General features: G+C 46.8%; 1 long non-coding RNA gene across 1 annotated transcript in view; it reads right to left on the reverse strand.

The window, feature by feature from the left end:
- Positions 1 to 3,941: 3,941 nt before the first annotated feature.
- LOC138109342 (uncharacterized) overlaps positions 3,942 to 14,768 on the reverse strand; it is a 57,279-nt gene continuing 46,452 nt past the window's right edge. Inside the window, exon 3 of the long non-coding RNA XR_011150420.1 lies at positions 3,942 to 5,105. This is a non-coding gene — a long non-coding RNA (uncharacterized lncRNA). The remainder of the gene's footprint in view (positions 5,106 to 14,768) is intronic.

Here is a 14,768-nt window from a genome sequence, read left to right on the forward strand (position 1 = left end):
TTATCCTCTGCCTGAATTCTGCCCAAATCTTCGTGATCCCTGCAAAGCCAAGGCCTCTTTCCGAAGAGCTTCTTCCTCTCTGGGCCTTTGTCTATTTGACAAGGCAGATCTTCCAATAGTTGATTTTCTGTTTGGCAGTCAAACTAAAGGCTAAAAAAGCATGATACAGGTCTACCCCAAAACCTTCACAGGAGTGGAAAGGGAGATTCCCAAGGAGACTTTGTCCTCGGCCATAAGGCCTATGAAGAGAAGCTATCACCCACTACAATCCACTGCCTACGACACAGCCTCAGAGCACACAGGATGCAAATTCAAAACCCTCGTGTATCTCATATGGAAAACAATTTTAAAAAGGTTTCCTGGAAGCAGTATCACAGCCAGTGTGCCAGGCAGCACCAGAGGCACACTGAGATGGAGCACAGCAAGGTAGGAGACTGGCTAAGCCTGGCCGTGCCTGCACTGCTCAGTGCAAAGGCCAGGGCAGAGTGGCACTGTTGGGCTCACAGGCACTGTGCCTAGAGCTCGCTTCCCAAGCAGAACATTTACCTTGGAAACAGCTACTTGGAGTGATCCAAACCAGACCCTCAGAGTTAGCAGAGAGCCCAGCAGACAGTGAGCACAAATCCAGGGCTGGAGTCCATCTCTTCTTTGCTGGTGATGCAGCTATGCCTGTCAGATGTGCCTACAATACCAGAAACAGCTCCCCAGCTGACTCTGGGTCCTCATCCTTGATAGTTCCCGTGGTGTCAGTCAGCACACACCTATGCTGTCCTCTGGACCGGGACAAGCAGCTCCCTCTGGCCACCAAGTAGCGCTGCTCTGGGCAGGGATACTCCTGGGACAACTTTCAAGAGCCACATGAACAAGCTCTGTCTCCCTTTCCTCTTGATGTTCCTCCAGCATGGTCCCACCAGCCTTTCCATCCTCCAGCTCTCCTGAATGGTCTCATGCCTCAGTCCAGGGCATGCTACACACCCTATGGAATCCCAGCACTGGTGAGCTATAGCATCATCTTTGTTATCCTGGGCATTTTATGCTGGGTTAAAAACCCACCAAACTTACAAAAATGCTGGTTTGCTCTTAGGTCCATAGGCACAACACACAGGGCCAAGCTAAGCTGCAGCCAAGTGCCATGCTATGCTGCCCTTTTAATTGGCTGTCCCTGAGCAGCCAATGCTGCTCTGAAACAACTGCTCTCATCCACTACCAGCTCCCAGGCCTGCTCTTTGGGGCAGGAAGTTTCGTCCTGCAGATATTCCTGCTCTGTCTGGTCCAATAAACAGTGTAAATAATTATACCCCAAGCAAGAGGATTAGGAGAGCCCCACTGCAGGCTGTCCCACAGCCTGTGGTTTGGCCACACTCTGAAGATACAGCATGTCGGGTAAATCCTCACTCCAGCTGAGGTTTCCTTTTGAGATCAGCTTCTAAAAAAAAGTTTAAAAAAGCCCCAAACCAACAAAGCAAGCCATTTTGACGTTTCTAATTTTCGGGGCTAATTCAGATGAATGATTGCACACCAATTGGCAGAGAGCTTTGATCAGCCAGAAACTGCGCATTTCACTGAGTAAGCTGTTCTTCAGAAATCATTGGCTCTACCTGTACCCCCTTCCCACTGCCACAGGAGAGGGAAGGGATACTGTAGATCCTGCTCCATGTATGATCATCTCTGCTCTGGCTCTAATGTAGCCTTCAGATGGTCTCACCCTCTGCCTGCTCTTCTGCTTGGAGACATTAAGGATCTTCAGCAGTTATCATCTCTCACTCTGGGCAGCTTCTTCCTCAGCTGCACCTCTCCCACTGCTGTCAGAATGGCCATGTCAAGACTTGCTTACTTAATCTCTGTATTGAGGATTTTTAGCTACTATCATTGGTGTTTCTATGTCCTTTCAGGACACAAATCTTTATGATCCCATTAGGTTATGCCATCTGCTGTCTGTTACACTTTAAACACCTTCTTAGGGACAGGTATGCTCACAGTGATGTTAATGTTTGTTATCAGGACACGGCAGGGGGGCTCCACAGGTGGCGTAGCTGAGAATGGCCACAAGTCACAGCATCCTACAATGGCCTGAGTTGGAAATGACCTTAAAGATCATCTAGTTCCAACCCCCCATCATGGGCATGGATGCCACCCACTAGACAAGGCTGCTCATGGACCTGGGGTGTCCTCTGAGGACAAACCATTTGGCCCTGATTTTTTGCCACCTCCATCATCACAACCACCAGCATCTCCCAGAGCCCGCTGGAGCCATTAGAGGCTGGTAAGAGGGTGGCTGTAGCACTTGTAGGGTGAGCACAGCCAGTGGGAGTGACAGCCACATGTTCCTAGGGGTGTTTCTTTTAAAGCTGATTTATTTTATTTTTACAGTGTGAAGCTGGCAGTGGTGGCCAGCAGATAATGGCAGTGTCCAGGCTCTGCTTAGAGACTGACAAGGAAACTTTGGGGCTGGCAAGGGGCTCGTGGAACCCATTGGGGACCACCTGGTTAACCATGTTTTGGCTGACCTTGCTCAAGTAGAGGACTTGGCCTAGGTCATCTCCAGAGGTGCCTTCCAACCTCAATCTTTCAGTGAGTCTTATTTAAACCTCTGGCATAAAGCACAGATTGGATATTCAGGTGTATATATTCAAGTATTCCATAAATTCTCAACTCAGTACAGGAAATTTCAAGTCCAACAGCACATTAAACCTTTACCAGGATGTAAGGCCAGAGTTTCAGGAGAGTTTTAACGACCTAACAAACCAGGGAAGTATGAAACGTGCCATGCAAGTCAGACGTTTCTATGCAACAACCATATGATTGAAAGTTTCTCAAACAAAACCATTTGCTGTCAGGACAGAGTGGAGCCAAGTCAGTGTGATTCAAGTTTTTAGAGGCAATTTTGTAAAATGTCAGAAGGAGTTACTTAGTGCCACCCAGTGTTGGCAGCTAGAAAAAGGAAGGTTAAATATGGTTACAACTGGGTGTAGCCCAGTGAAACAGGAAAAAAACCTCCAGCTCTTGCTTTCTCTATCAGGGGTGAGTAATGTCACAGCAGTTGGGCAGCACCAGCATTCAGGGGATAGGTGTTCCAGAGCTGAAATGAAATTTAGCCATCTCGTTAAAAAAAAAACCCTTCTACTTTTCATATTCACTTTTCAAAGCAGGTAATCAGTTTGAGATGCAGATGGCCTCTTTTGTCACAAGACTCACTCCCCTAGTCTGACATCTGTCTAGTGAGAAAGCTGCACTGGTTAGATGTTCAGGAATTTAGATGAGACACAACTATATAAAATGTGTCTCTTACACATAAATAGAGTACAGTTAAACATGACTCTTTCCCCTTTCCCACCTTTGTGTCAGGTGCTGCATATGACTTGCCTTTTCCTTGAAGCCTTTAAAATTATACAGGATCTCATGTATATCAGGCATGGAAATAATCTCCCAGTTATGATCTTTGGATGGCTGAACAATTGCACGTATGCTTTTGTCCTTCAAAGGACTATATAAAATCACAGAATGATTTGAGTTGGGAGGGGCCTTAAAGATCATCCAGTTCCAACTCCCCTGCCATGAGCAGGGACACCTTCCAGCACACCAGGTTGCTCAGATCCCCATCCAGCCTGGCCTGGAACGCTTCCCTATAAAGTTGGTTGAGTGTCATGGTCCCATTTAACAGACATGGAAAGTGAGATGCCAGGCAGGCAATCCCATCCTCATCACAGCCCCATCCCAGGAGATCTGGAGCCAAGAGCCCAAGTGGGAAAGAGAGGAAGGGGAAAGCAAGGCCCCCAAGATACCTCAAACCCACCAGATGTTGGCAGGGTGAGGGCATCCCAGGGTTGTGGCTTCACCTGTAGTGGCCATGGCAGAGAAACCCTCCCTCTACCATTTTGGGCTCCTTCACTCTGCCCTGAAGTATTCTCACTTCCCAGAGAGAAAAAAAAAGACAACAGGGGTTTGGTTCTCTGCTGGTTCTTTATTTCATCCCTATAAGATGAGGGCCAAGGAGAGACTGACACAGGAGTTTATCTCAGATTGATACAACAAAAAAGCAACAGTGAAGTGAAGGGTGGCTGCCCTCTGAAACGACCTCACTTCCATGAGCTGCCACACTGGTGATCCATGCTTCTGGGTGTGAGGACAGGCATTTTTACTTTTTCCTCCTACCCATGGAGCCATCTATCTCCCAGTCACACAGCCTATCCCTTGGATTTGTGCTTGCTGAAAAGTCTCCTTTCTCACTTTACCTTTCACTGACTGACAGGCCAGGTAATGTGGCCACAAGTCATGAGCCAAAAACTCCTCTTCTGGGGCCAACACACTTGGGGTGGTTTTATTTTTTCCCACCAGTCCCGTGAGGCTCCTGGAAGACCTGGGAGCCGGGCTGGCTCTGCTGGCTTTTGTTGGAAGACCTCCATGATCACTAATTGCATGTGCATGTCTCACTAGGGTCCTACCTGTCCTAGGTGCTCTCCACAGCTATTAGAATCTCAGTCTTCCTCCCATAGAGCTCACAGTTAAAACCCAAGGTGGGAAATCACTAATTCCTGTGATGGCTGCTCAGCCTTTGCCTCAGGAATTCATCAAAAAGAGAATTTTCTCTAAGAGGGCCACAGCGTGCACAGAAAAAGTTGGTAGAGGAAGGAAACCAGACAAACACAGCATTTGTGGAAAAAAAAAGTATCTGTGTGTATCCCCTCCGTTAGGAAAGTTTACAAAGTAGATTCACAATGAGAGGCAGTGCCTGCTCCGGAGGTTTTACAGTCCCAGCAATGAGAATGAAAGAGCAGGAAGGGGAAAGGCAGAGGCAGGAGACCTGTGAGGCCTTACACGGAGCAACTGTGCTCAGTTTGCAGGTCCACGGCATTTTTAAGCCTATAAATAAACTGGGAACGTTAATGATGCCATTAATCTCCGCTGGCCGCCGTCCCAGCTGTTTTCAGTGGCAGGGTTACCTTGCCTCTCCCAGCAGAAGCAGGTCTCGAGGGGAGGGTCAGGCGAGCAGCGGGGACAGATGCCGTGTGCCCGGGGCCACCGCCCTCGGCGGGAGGACACTGCCACCGTCCTTGGCAGCCCACTAGGAGGAGGTGTCCCAAGTGCCAGCCCTCCTGGCTCCCAGCCTGGAGGGAAACACACGAAAACAGACGTCAGATAACAAACGACGGGAAAAGCAGAGTGCTGCCGGCTGCAGAGGGGGGTGGGTGACTGCTCCTGCCGGCAGCCCCTATGGCAGAGATGCCTTCTTCATCTCCTACAAGGAGACACCCCCAGTGGAGACCCTCTGCTCCTCTGGAGCTGCTGGGAGCCTGCTCCCCCACCTCTGCCTTTCGAAGGACACAAAGTGGCAGAGCCTGGAGCTACAGAATAGAGGGAGAGCCTGGGAGGGGCAGGTCAGGACATCTCAGCATACCAGGTCTGGGGCAGGGAATGGCTGGGGTGCAAGTTCCTGCAGAGAACAAGGTCTGCCCTGAGACAGCTTCTTGCCCATCACTCCAATAATCAGTGCTTCCCTCACAGGCAAGAGGGGCAGAAGAGCTCCCTTTCCTTTCCACCCAGGGGGAGCAGGAATGTCATACACTTGGATGGTAAAAGGTGCTTTTTCTCCTTCCTCCTGTGAGGAGAGAAGCCTCAGGACAGTCTCCGCTTGGCAGAGGAGCAGCTCAGCATTTGCCCTCAGTGCTCACATGGCCCCAGAGCTGCTTTGCCTGTGGGCAACATAGCCCTGAGGTTCATCTTACACAGGTACCTCTTACAAATGCTTACCTCATCTTACAAAGTGTACCATGCTTTTGTTTATTTTAGTATTTCTGTTACAATATGCCAGGAAAAAATTTATTCCTAACAGTAAATGAAGTTCACCCTCACTGGAAATAGGTGCCTTTGAAAACCACATCTACACATTGCTTTCCTTTGACCTGCCCCTCAGATGTCCAAGATGGTCAGATACCACCGCACAGGGTAAGAGAAATTAATGTTCCTGTACCACCAGAAAATAACACTGGCCAACTTTTTCTTTTCTATTCTGCACTGAGCTCAAGATGTTGAGACATTTGCCAAATAATACTACAAAAGAATTGTTCACACTCTGGTCCCAGGTGACATTTGGCTACTGAAGCTATTAGGACTTATTCTCCCAAAGCATTCAGTGGCACAGGACTTCTTCCCAATCTTCTCAGAAAATACACACTGTTTTCTGTTCTTTGTGTTATTTAGTAATGTTTCCTGAATTCTTAATATCTATAGTGGTCTGACTGCCAGTTGCTTATAACGTGCCATCTAGAAAGAATTGAGAGAAATTTGGATGTTTTTCTTACCTTCTTACAATGATATTTTGGGGCCAGAGGCAGAAATTTCTCTGTGGAAGATCCAGCCCACTTGACCTGGCTTGCAGCTTATAAACAACACAACCTGTTCTCTCTCAGGAACTGCTAAGAAATGCATTTCATTTACTTGAGTTTTGCTATTTTGTCTCAACTATATCCAATGGACAACTTGAAGGCACTACTGATGCTAAAGCTTCCCTGCTGCAATTGCTGTCTGGCCTCTTTTAGGGATCATGCAGGATACGACCATTTGAAGGTCTTTGGAGGCCTGGGTGGCTTGTGCATGACAAGGTTTGGTTCTGTCTACAGCCACTTTGGCAAGCAGAGACACACCTGGATCCTGCACTGTGCACTGGCTCTGTGAAGCAGGGCTGTGGACTCACATGTCAGTGGCAATTTGAGACACCAAACCCAGTGACAATGAACAGGAAATTTCTTTCCGACTTTAATGAGTCAAAGCACTGTTAAGCCATTTTTTTGCAAAGCTTTCACAAAGGCTCCTGTCTGATCCCTACTGCCTGTAACTGGTACTTTGGGGAGCCCAAGGCTTGAGTGAATCATACATGCAACCCCTGACTGACAGCACTGGTGTCTCCAGGGAGGCCTGAGGACTCACATCGATCTGCACATTTAGGAGAGCAAGAAAAGTAGTGATTTATCAGATCAGTCATAGAAATATGAAATTCTGTCTTGTTAATGTTGACAATGTTAACTCTTATATTTGCCTAAGGAAAATGGCTCTGGTACCTTTCCTTTGGGATGCTCAGGTATGCGGCAATGGAAGCCTGTTGTTGCCTTCTGTAGGACCAGGACAATGCTGTGCTGGCAGGCAAGAAAATGATGTGGCTCCTCTGGACCTAAGTGAGTGCTGAGCAGGACACAAGAACACTGTAAATGCTCCCAGCTACATAAACGTGGTACTCCATCATGCCGCTGAAGCAGCAGAACCTGCTGCTCTGAGCGGGCTGCGTTCGCTGGTTTGGGTTTCTCAGAGCCCTGGAGGAGACGTTAGATGGTTGTGAGATTCAGTCTCTAATTAGGTCCCTGTAGTGGTGAGATTGCTTCCTTTATAATCACTCAGTGGGAACTGGTACTTTTTCCTCTGTACTCAAATTTTTATGTCTTTCACCCTCATTTTCTCTCCAATGCCCAGAGTCTCCAGTCCACTGGATGACAGCTGCAAAAGCCTCTGACATTCACTTTAAGGACAATTCTTTTCAGCTGCTTCACATTTCCTTTTGACAAGCTCTTCCAGTGATATTTACTGCAACTAATGAATTAACTCACAGCTGGACCACTTGCTAGCCTTTTCAATCCAGAGCTGTTTTAAACCTTGATTAGCTGGTATGATTTGTAAATCCCATAGAACTGCTAAGTCCAAGCTGTCCTGTCTCACACTGTGATCAGGAGACAGTTCGTAGTCATGCAGAGCAGCAGTACACAGGTATTAGGCATTTGGGGGGACTCTACCTCTGCAGCAGGTAGTAAAACAGTGTATTATCCACGGGAAGTAGTTCAATTCACAAGGAAAGTTATTTGGATAGTGTGTTGGTTTTGCATGGCCTGGTTTTGGTAGCAGGGAGGCCACAGAGGGGGTTTCTGAGAAGCTGGTGGAAGCTCCCACCATGTCCAGAAGAGTGAATCCCTGATGGCTCTGAAGATGGACACGCTGCTGGCCAATTAGAGAAGATGATAACACTTCTGTGATAACATATTTAAGAATAAAATCAAAACAAAGTGTGTGCGCAATATTAATTCCAGCTAGAGACGAGGAGGAGGTGAGAACACAAGGGGGAAAACAACATGGAGACACCAAGGTCAGTGCAGAAGGAGGGGGAGGAGGTGCTCCAGGCACCAGAGCTGAGGTTCCTCTGCGGGCCGTGGTGCAGCCCATGGTGCAGCGACTGTGCCCCTGCAGCCCATGGGGATCCACGGGGGATGCCGAGATCCACCCGCAGCCCGTGGGGGAGGTGCCCGTGCCGGAGCGGGTGGATGCCTGGAGGAGGCTGTGATCCAGCGGGAGACCCAGTGGAGAGAGAGGGCCCTGCTTCCAGGCTGGAGAAGCCTGTCCGTGGAGGACTGCACCCCATGGAAAGAGAGAGCCCTGGCGCAGCAGTTTTGGGAGGGCCGTGTGCCCGTGGGAGGGGCTCACGCTGCAGCAGGGGCGGTGGGGCTGCTGCTTGTGAGATTTGGAGCCCTGCTGGAGAAGTTCACCGAGAACTGTCCCCCGTGGGAAGGGACCCCATGGTTTCACAGGGAAATGACTCCTCTCCCAGAGCAGCAGAAGAGAATCTTTGTGACGAACTGACCAAAACCCCACTCCCTGTCTCCCTGCACTGTTGGTGAGAAGGAGGAAGGGGGGAAAAGATGTTTTTAAGGGCTTATTTTACTCCTCATTATCCTCCTCTGATTTTGTTAATAATAAATTCACTTTGTATTTCTAAGTTGAGCCTGTTTTGCCCTTGGAATGTTTTCTCCTGGTCCTTATCTCAACTCATGAAGCCTTCATTAAATTTTTCTCTTCTCTACCCAGCTGCGGCAGGGGAGGGCGAGTGAGTGGCTTTTGTGGGTGCCTGGCATTTGGCCAGTGTCAAACCACGACAGTTTTTGGTGGAGAAAGCGGGCAGTCATGAGGATTTTGAGATAAGGATATTAATTGGGAGAAATATTGGGCAAAACAAGTATTAAACCATGTTATCAAGTAGAATGATAGTGGGGAATTTGCATTGCAATTGTAGTGAAGGGTCTAAGAGTGGATTTTATGTAGTTCATCCATTTGTATTCTGTATCATGATGATGTTATTTTTGGATCTGGTGTGGGGAACTTTTTTTTCTTTTCTTTCTGTTTAGTTTTAGTTGTTTTTGTTGTTCTAAGTGAAAGTTGTATGTTGAATGTGGATGATTTTTTTACTGCAGACTTCCATGGTCACTGCCAATCCTTACATAAGCCGTCTGATACTATTAATAATATTAGCAAATACCATTGTTATGCTATGGAATTAATGGAATTTGTAGTCATCCTGGTGCAAGAGAAAATGTCCTTTAGGTAAGGAGTTATTAAAATCTGCCCTGAGGCACCCAGTTCCTGGGTGGAAAGGTGTGTGGAGGGATTTGGGCACGTTCCTAGGGCGGTTATCACCTCCCATTGCCTGGGACTTTACTCCTGAACAGGTAAACAACCCTAACAAACTGGCCCCTTGGCTGATGGAATGTGAGCAGCTTCTCACCCTGTACTGGGGGCTGGCCTGGGCCTACGGAGCCTCTGTTCAATACTCCCAGGAGACTGCAGTTGAGGCAGGAACCCAAACTCTGTTTGAGGACACTGTGGCTGAGGCAGGGACTCAAACCACAACAACTATGGCTGAGATAGGGACTCAGACCACAGCAACCACAGTAATTGCCCCAGTAGTGAGAACAAAAAAATGGACAAGGCAAGTTGCAGGCCCATACCACCAATCAGTAAGCGATGGGAGTAAGGCAAGATCCTGGGAGGGGACACAACCAGGCCAGCTGACCCAAATTAGCCAAAGGGATATTCCATGCCATATGACGTCAGCTCAGATATATAACGCTAAGGAAGAGAGAGAGGAGGAAGGGGGGCATTTGTGATTCTTCAGTGTTTGCTTCCCAGAGGAACCATTATGCATTCTGAATTCTTCCCAGGAAGTGTCTGAACATTGCTGCTGATGGGAAGTAGAGATTGACTTTTCCCTTCACTTATGCACACACAGACTTGCACTTATTTCTTTCCTTTCACTGTAATAAAACTGCCTTATCTCACCTGCTGGTTGTTCTCCATCTTATTCTTATTCTCTCCCCTGTCCCATTAGCAAAGGGAGTGATAGAGCAGCTTAGTGGGCATCTAGCACTCAGCCAAGGTCAACCTGCTACAGATAGCTGGAAAAGAAAGGGTCTTACTACTTCAAGCATGTGTGAAAAAATAAGCAATGCAACACATACTACATTTCACAAGCATCTTGCACAAGTGATATTACACAAATGCACCTTTCTCCACTTTATTTTGCAGATCCTCTTTTCTGTTTCTAGCTTCTGAGCACATCCTGAGCAATGAACAACAGCCCAGCATTTCAAACTAGGATCCTTATCTAAGTTCCTCCACAAAATTAGACTGATTTGTATAGATTCTGCCCTCTCAAGTCCCAAGACACTTACAGGGTCAGCAGGTGTTCAGCTGTCAGGTCATTTGTATTTTGGCAACTAACTGTGCATTTAGGCATCTGATTTTCAGTGATTTGAACTCCAGCTCCAAAATTCTGGCCTGGAGGTAAGCAGCAAACTGGAATTTGCAGCCTAGAGCCTGGGAATACACTAGTCAATGTAGTTGCCTAAGTTCAGGCTGAAAAGTCAATGCTCAATGGAGGCTTTTCACTTACCAGAAGACTTACAGCAAAACAGGAAGTTATTAATATCAGAGCCCAAACTGGCTTGAGAGTTAGACAATATCAAACAGAAGGTGTCTCCCCTTTTTCCTGTTTATCTCTTGCTAGCTCAGAAGACAAGGGAGATGAAGAGGCAAAGAGTTTCATAATTTGGTGCTACAAGGCAATGAAATTGAAGCGGCAGGCTGTACATCATTACACAAAGTGTATGGCACCACTTTCCTCAAGTCTTTAAAGCTTTTGCTGTACTTTTAAACAAACAGGGAAGCTATTTTGAAATGATGGGGTGGAACATGACAAAATAATGCAGTGCAATGGCAGGCAGGAGTTTAGACAAAGTGAGCAATAAATGAAACTACAGGGGAGCGTAATAGGCTGCCTTAGTATAATTATCTTAGGAAAACACTGGAACTAAAGAATTTTCTCTTGCGAAAGTGTCATTTGATTTTTAAATAACACAGGTCATTAGGACTACAGTTCCATGTCGTGTCTGCATGATGGTTTATCAAAGCAAGATGAAATTACTGGCATGGTCCTGGGAGGAACCTCCAGGGTAAAGTACTGTACACAGTGGCTTACCACCACTGAATGTGCAGAAATAAGCAAAACTTGCTGGACTCATGGCCCAGCCTCATCACATCAGCACAGCACACACCAGACTGCATTCAGCTCTCTGTTTTCACTGCTGCCCAACACAGTATTTTCTTTCAAACAAGGGCAATTTTAAAAATTGCCCTTTCTAAAAGGGAACTAGACACAGTCCCTCCTTGAAAGACAAGATTGAGTAGGAAACACTGCACTGAGAACAGCTAGCAAGGTCAAAAATGGAGTGCTGACCTGTTGGGATGTGGGGTCACTGGCTGTCTGAGCTCTTCTGTGTTTCATCAGCCACTGTGGAGGTAACAGGGCCAGGGAGCTGCCTCCCTGGCCTCCATGTTTGCAGAGAATTTATTAAAAGACACATATTGGGAACAGAAAAACTGGCACTGAGCAGGCAAAAGGCAAACCCCAAGAGTATTTATTTGTTTTGACTTAAGATTGGGCAGGCCACAGTTCCTAGTGTAACTTGGCTGTTCCCTGAAAAACAACACATAAAACACTATAAGTAGGTGTCAGGTCCCTGGGAAAGGTTTCTTTTCTCTTGGAGAAACAGGAGATTTCATGTGAGGACTCGTTCACTGGTGCTTTCACTCTTTCAGATATCTAGAGGTTTGGGCCTCTTTCTTTTTTTCCCATCCTATCTTGCTGAGACAATCACAGCCACACAAAATAAATTCCTAGAAGGAGATCACTCCCACAGAGCCTTACACCTCTCAGTTTACACTAGAAAAACATTGTTTGTACCTGCAGAAGATTTTAAAAAAATAGAGGTGCATCTTCTTTTCTGTCCTTGATAAGGTTTCAGCTGCAAACACAAGGCAAGAGTCATACTTTCTTTCCACTGAGATTGCAGATGTCAAAAAAACCATCACAAATTTCATTGCTGCTTAAAGGAGATCTGCTGTACGTGACTTGCTGGAATCACTACCTCTGGCAAGATTTGTTAGCTACAGTACTGATGTAAACAGTATAATCCCCAGGGGAAGGCCCAGAAGTCAGCTGTCCCCACAAAATGGCCTCTTTTTTCCACTCAGGCCACTTTAGGGGTGCTGGGTAAAGAGGGGTTCAGCAAGCAGCTTCCAGGCTCCCAGCTACATGCTTTTGTGATCCCCTGAGCTAATGGGTGAGGAGGAGGAGGGAGGGAGGAAGAACAGTGTCAGAGTAAATGGAACTAGGCAAGACAAAAGAGTGGTTGCTAGCAAAACAAAAAGAATTCTATGAATAAAGATAGGAATAGTTTTCATGTGTAAGCAAGAAATGCAAGAGGTATGAAATGAAGCAAAATTAAGAGAAAGCATTCTGCAGACTGAATTAGAGAGATTTATAGCACAGTATCAATTCCCTGTGCAGCTCAAGTCAAACATTGCTTTGCATTTTAAAGTCAGCTATACTGAGTGCTCTGAAGAATCCCCTTTGCTGTCCATTGCCGATGGTAAAAAGATAATGCAGACCAAACCACTTCAGGGCCTGATATGACTCTCTCCTACTGTAACTGAATTCCTCACAGGTATTAATCTCATACACCTCAGAGGTATGGAAGTGCATTCTTCCTTGGAGAATGAGGGGCAAAAGGCAGAACGATGGGAGCAGCTTACACAACGGAGACACTGGCAAGGCAGAAACCTGGATGTAGATCACCCAAGTTCCAAGCTAGCATCTGAACTTCTAGACACACCCTCTTCTCCCTCAAAATGTGAGAAAAGAAGAAATAAAACCAAAACCATACCACAGTGGTTTGAGTCATTTGAGAGTCCTGGCTGCAACCTCCCACACAGCAATCACCACACAATCTTGGCTGCTTTCACCATTGCCATCTTACCTTTCCCTCTCCGGCTTTCTGTTGTGTTCTGACATTAACAGGGAGCTGCCTGAGGCAGAAGCTGTTTAAGCTTCCCCATTATTTTGCATGTAGCATGAAGTATCACAGGGCATCTTACAGGTTTTGACTCTGAATTGAGTTTTTGAGAGAGAGTCAAATTACTTAATGTCACTTGGGTCTGCCTTCTGAAGTTTTTCCACACCTAGGAGCAGCTGGCAGAAGCAGTGGAAGTGAGCAAGAGCCATCTGTGCACATTGCTCAGGTTTTACTATTTCTGCTCACTCTTTTTGGTATCAGGGAAATTATTTAGGCTGCAGGACATAGCTCTTGAGGGCAACAAGGATCCAGTTAGTGAGTCTGTCCTTAGGCTAGGCAAGCCTAAAAGATGAGCATGCAGAAGAAGCTGCTTTTTAGGAATGAAGCCCTGCAAATTTTTTTATTCATACTGATGTCCGAAGTGTTGCTGTGAAGGATTTATGCAATAGATATGTGACAATGTGTTCCTGATCCACTGCTAACTACTCCTCTGTGTCTCCTCTCTCATTGCCCTTCAAGGCTTTGCTCTGAATATAGTGATGCATACTGTTCCTGAGGAGTCTTGGGAGAGAGTGTAGAGGGCACAGATTTTCTTCAAAGCAGATCTTCAAACATCTGTTTGTACTTACAGCTCGAATATTCAGCTCGCTACAGCACATAGCTGCCTGTAGCTTCAAGGCAAACGCAAATGCTAAGAGGTATTAAACACTGATAAACATAAACAAGATAGCCTGAAGCAGCTTATCAGTTAGGTGGTAATGGGTGGGGAAAGGCTCATTGTGTATTTAAGGCCCAGGCATTTTCCCACTGATTTTTGCCATGTTAGTAATGAGCCAGGGAGAGGAAAACTCCCACTTGTTTTAGCCAGGAAATACTGCTAAGGTCAGTCCTGACTCTCCCCTGCAGTGGTTCCTGCTTGCTGCTGCACCAGGGTGCAAGGGCAGTCTCTGGCCAGGCACCCTCTGTGTCAGGAGAGGAAGGACAACTGCTCATGCCAGCTCCATTGCTGACGGCCGGGCCACCACGAAGGCGGGTTACCCCTGTAGCAGAACAGAGGTTACACTGAAGGATAAGGGACTTCCCCAGCAGCAGAGCCGTGCTAGCTGGCCATACAGGAGCACCAGGGGAAGGCTCTGGCCCCAGATTATTGGTTGGTTGGAAAACAAATGAGCAGATGAAGACACGGTCACCTGCTGTTGCTTGACACCACTCTGCCACAACAGGGTGGAGCAGCACTGACACAGAACACTTTTACCATTACCTGAGAGATAGGTATCATGATTAATCTGATAGAAGTTGGTGGTGTTTCAGTCCCCTCCACACCTTCTAGGTGAATGAGAAGAAAATGTGGCTGGCTTGAAGAACCTATATAATTTTATATTAGCATCAGGTGACTGCCAGTTTTGGTGTAAAGGAGGGGACAGAAACATGGGGCAGGGTCTGTTAGGACTTGAGGTACAGACGCAGAGCTGTTCTAGGTGGGCATAAATCATTATGGACAACATCTCAGTATCTCTAGTTCACAGTCTTCTGTTTAGTCTAATCTCACCTCCTTGGAGATTTCAACTCAAATGCCATTTGGAGCAGCTCTGCCCTGGACATATA

The sequence above is a fragment of the Aphelocoma coerulescens genome, chromosome 1 (assembly GCF_041296385.1).
Source record: "Aphelocoma coerulescens isolate FSJ_1873_10779 chromosome 1, UR_Acoe_1.0, whole genome shotgun sequence".
Lineage (NCBI taxonomy): Eukaryota > Metazoa > Chordata > Aves > Passeriformes > Corvidae > Aphelocoma > Aphelocoma coerulescens.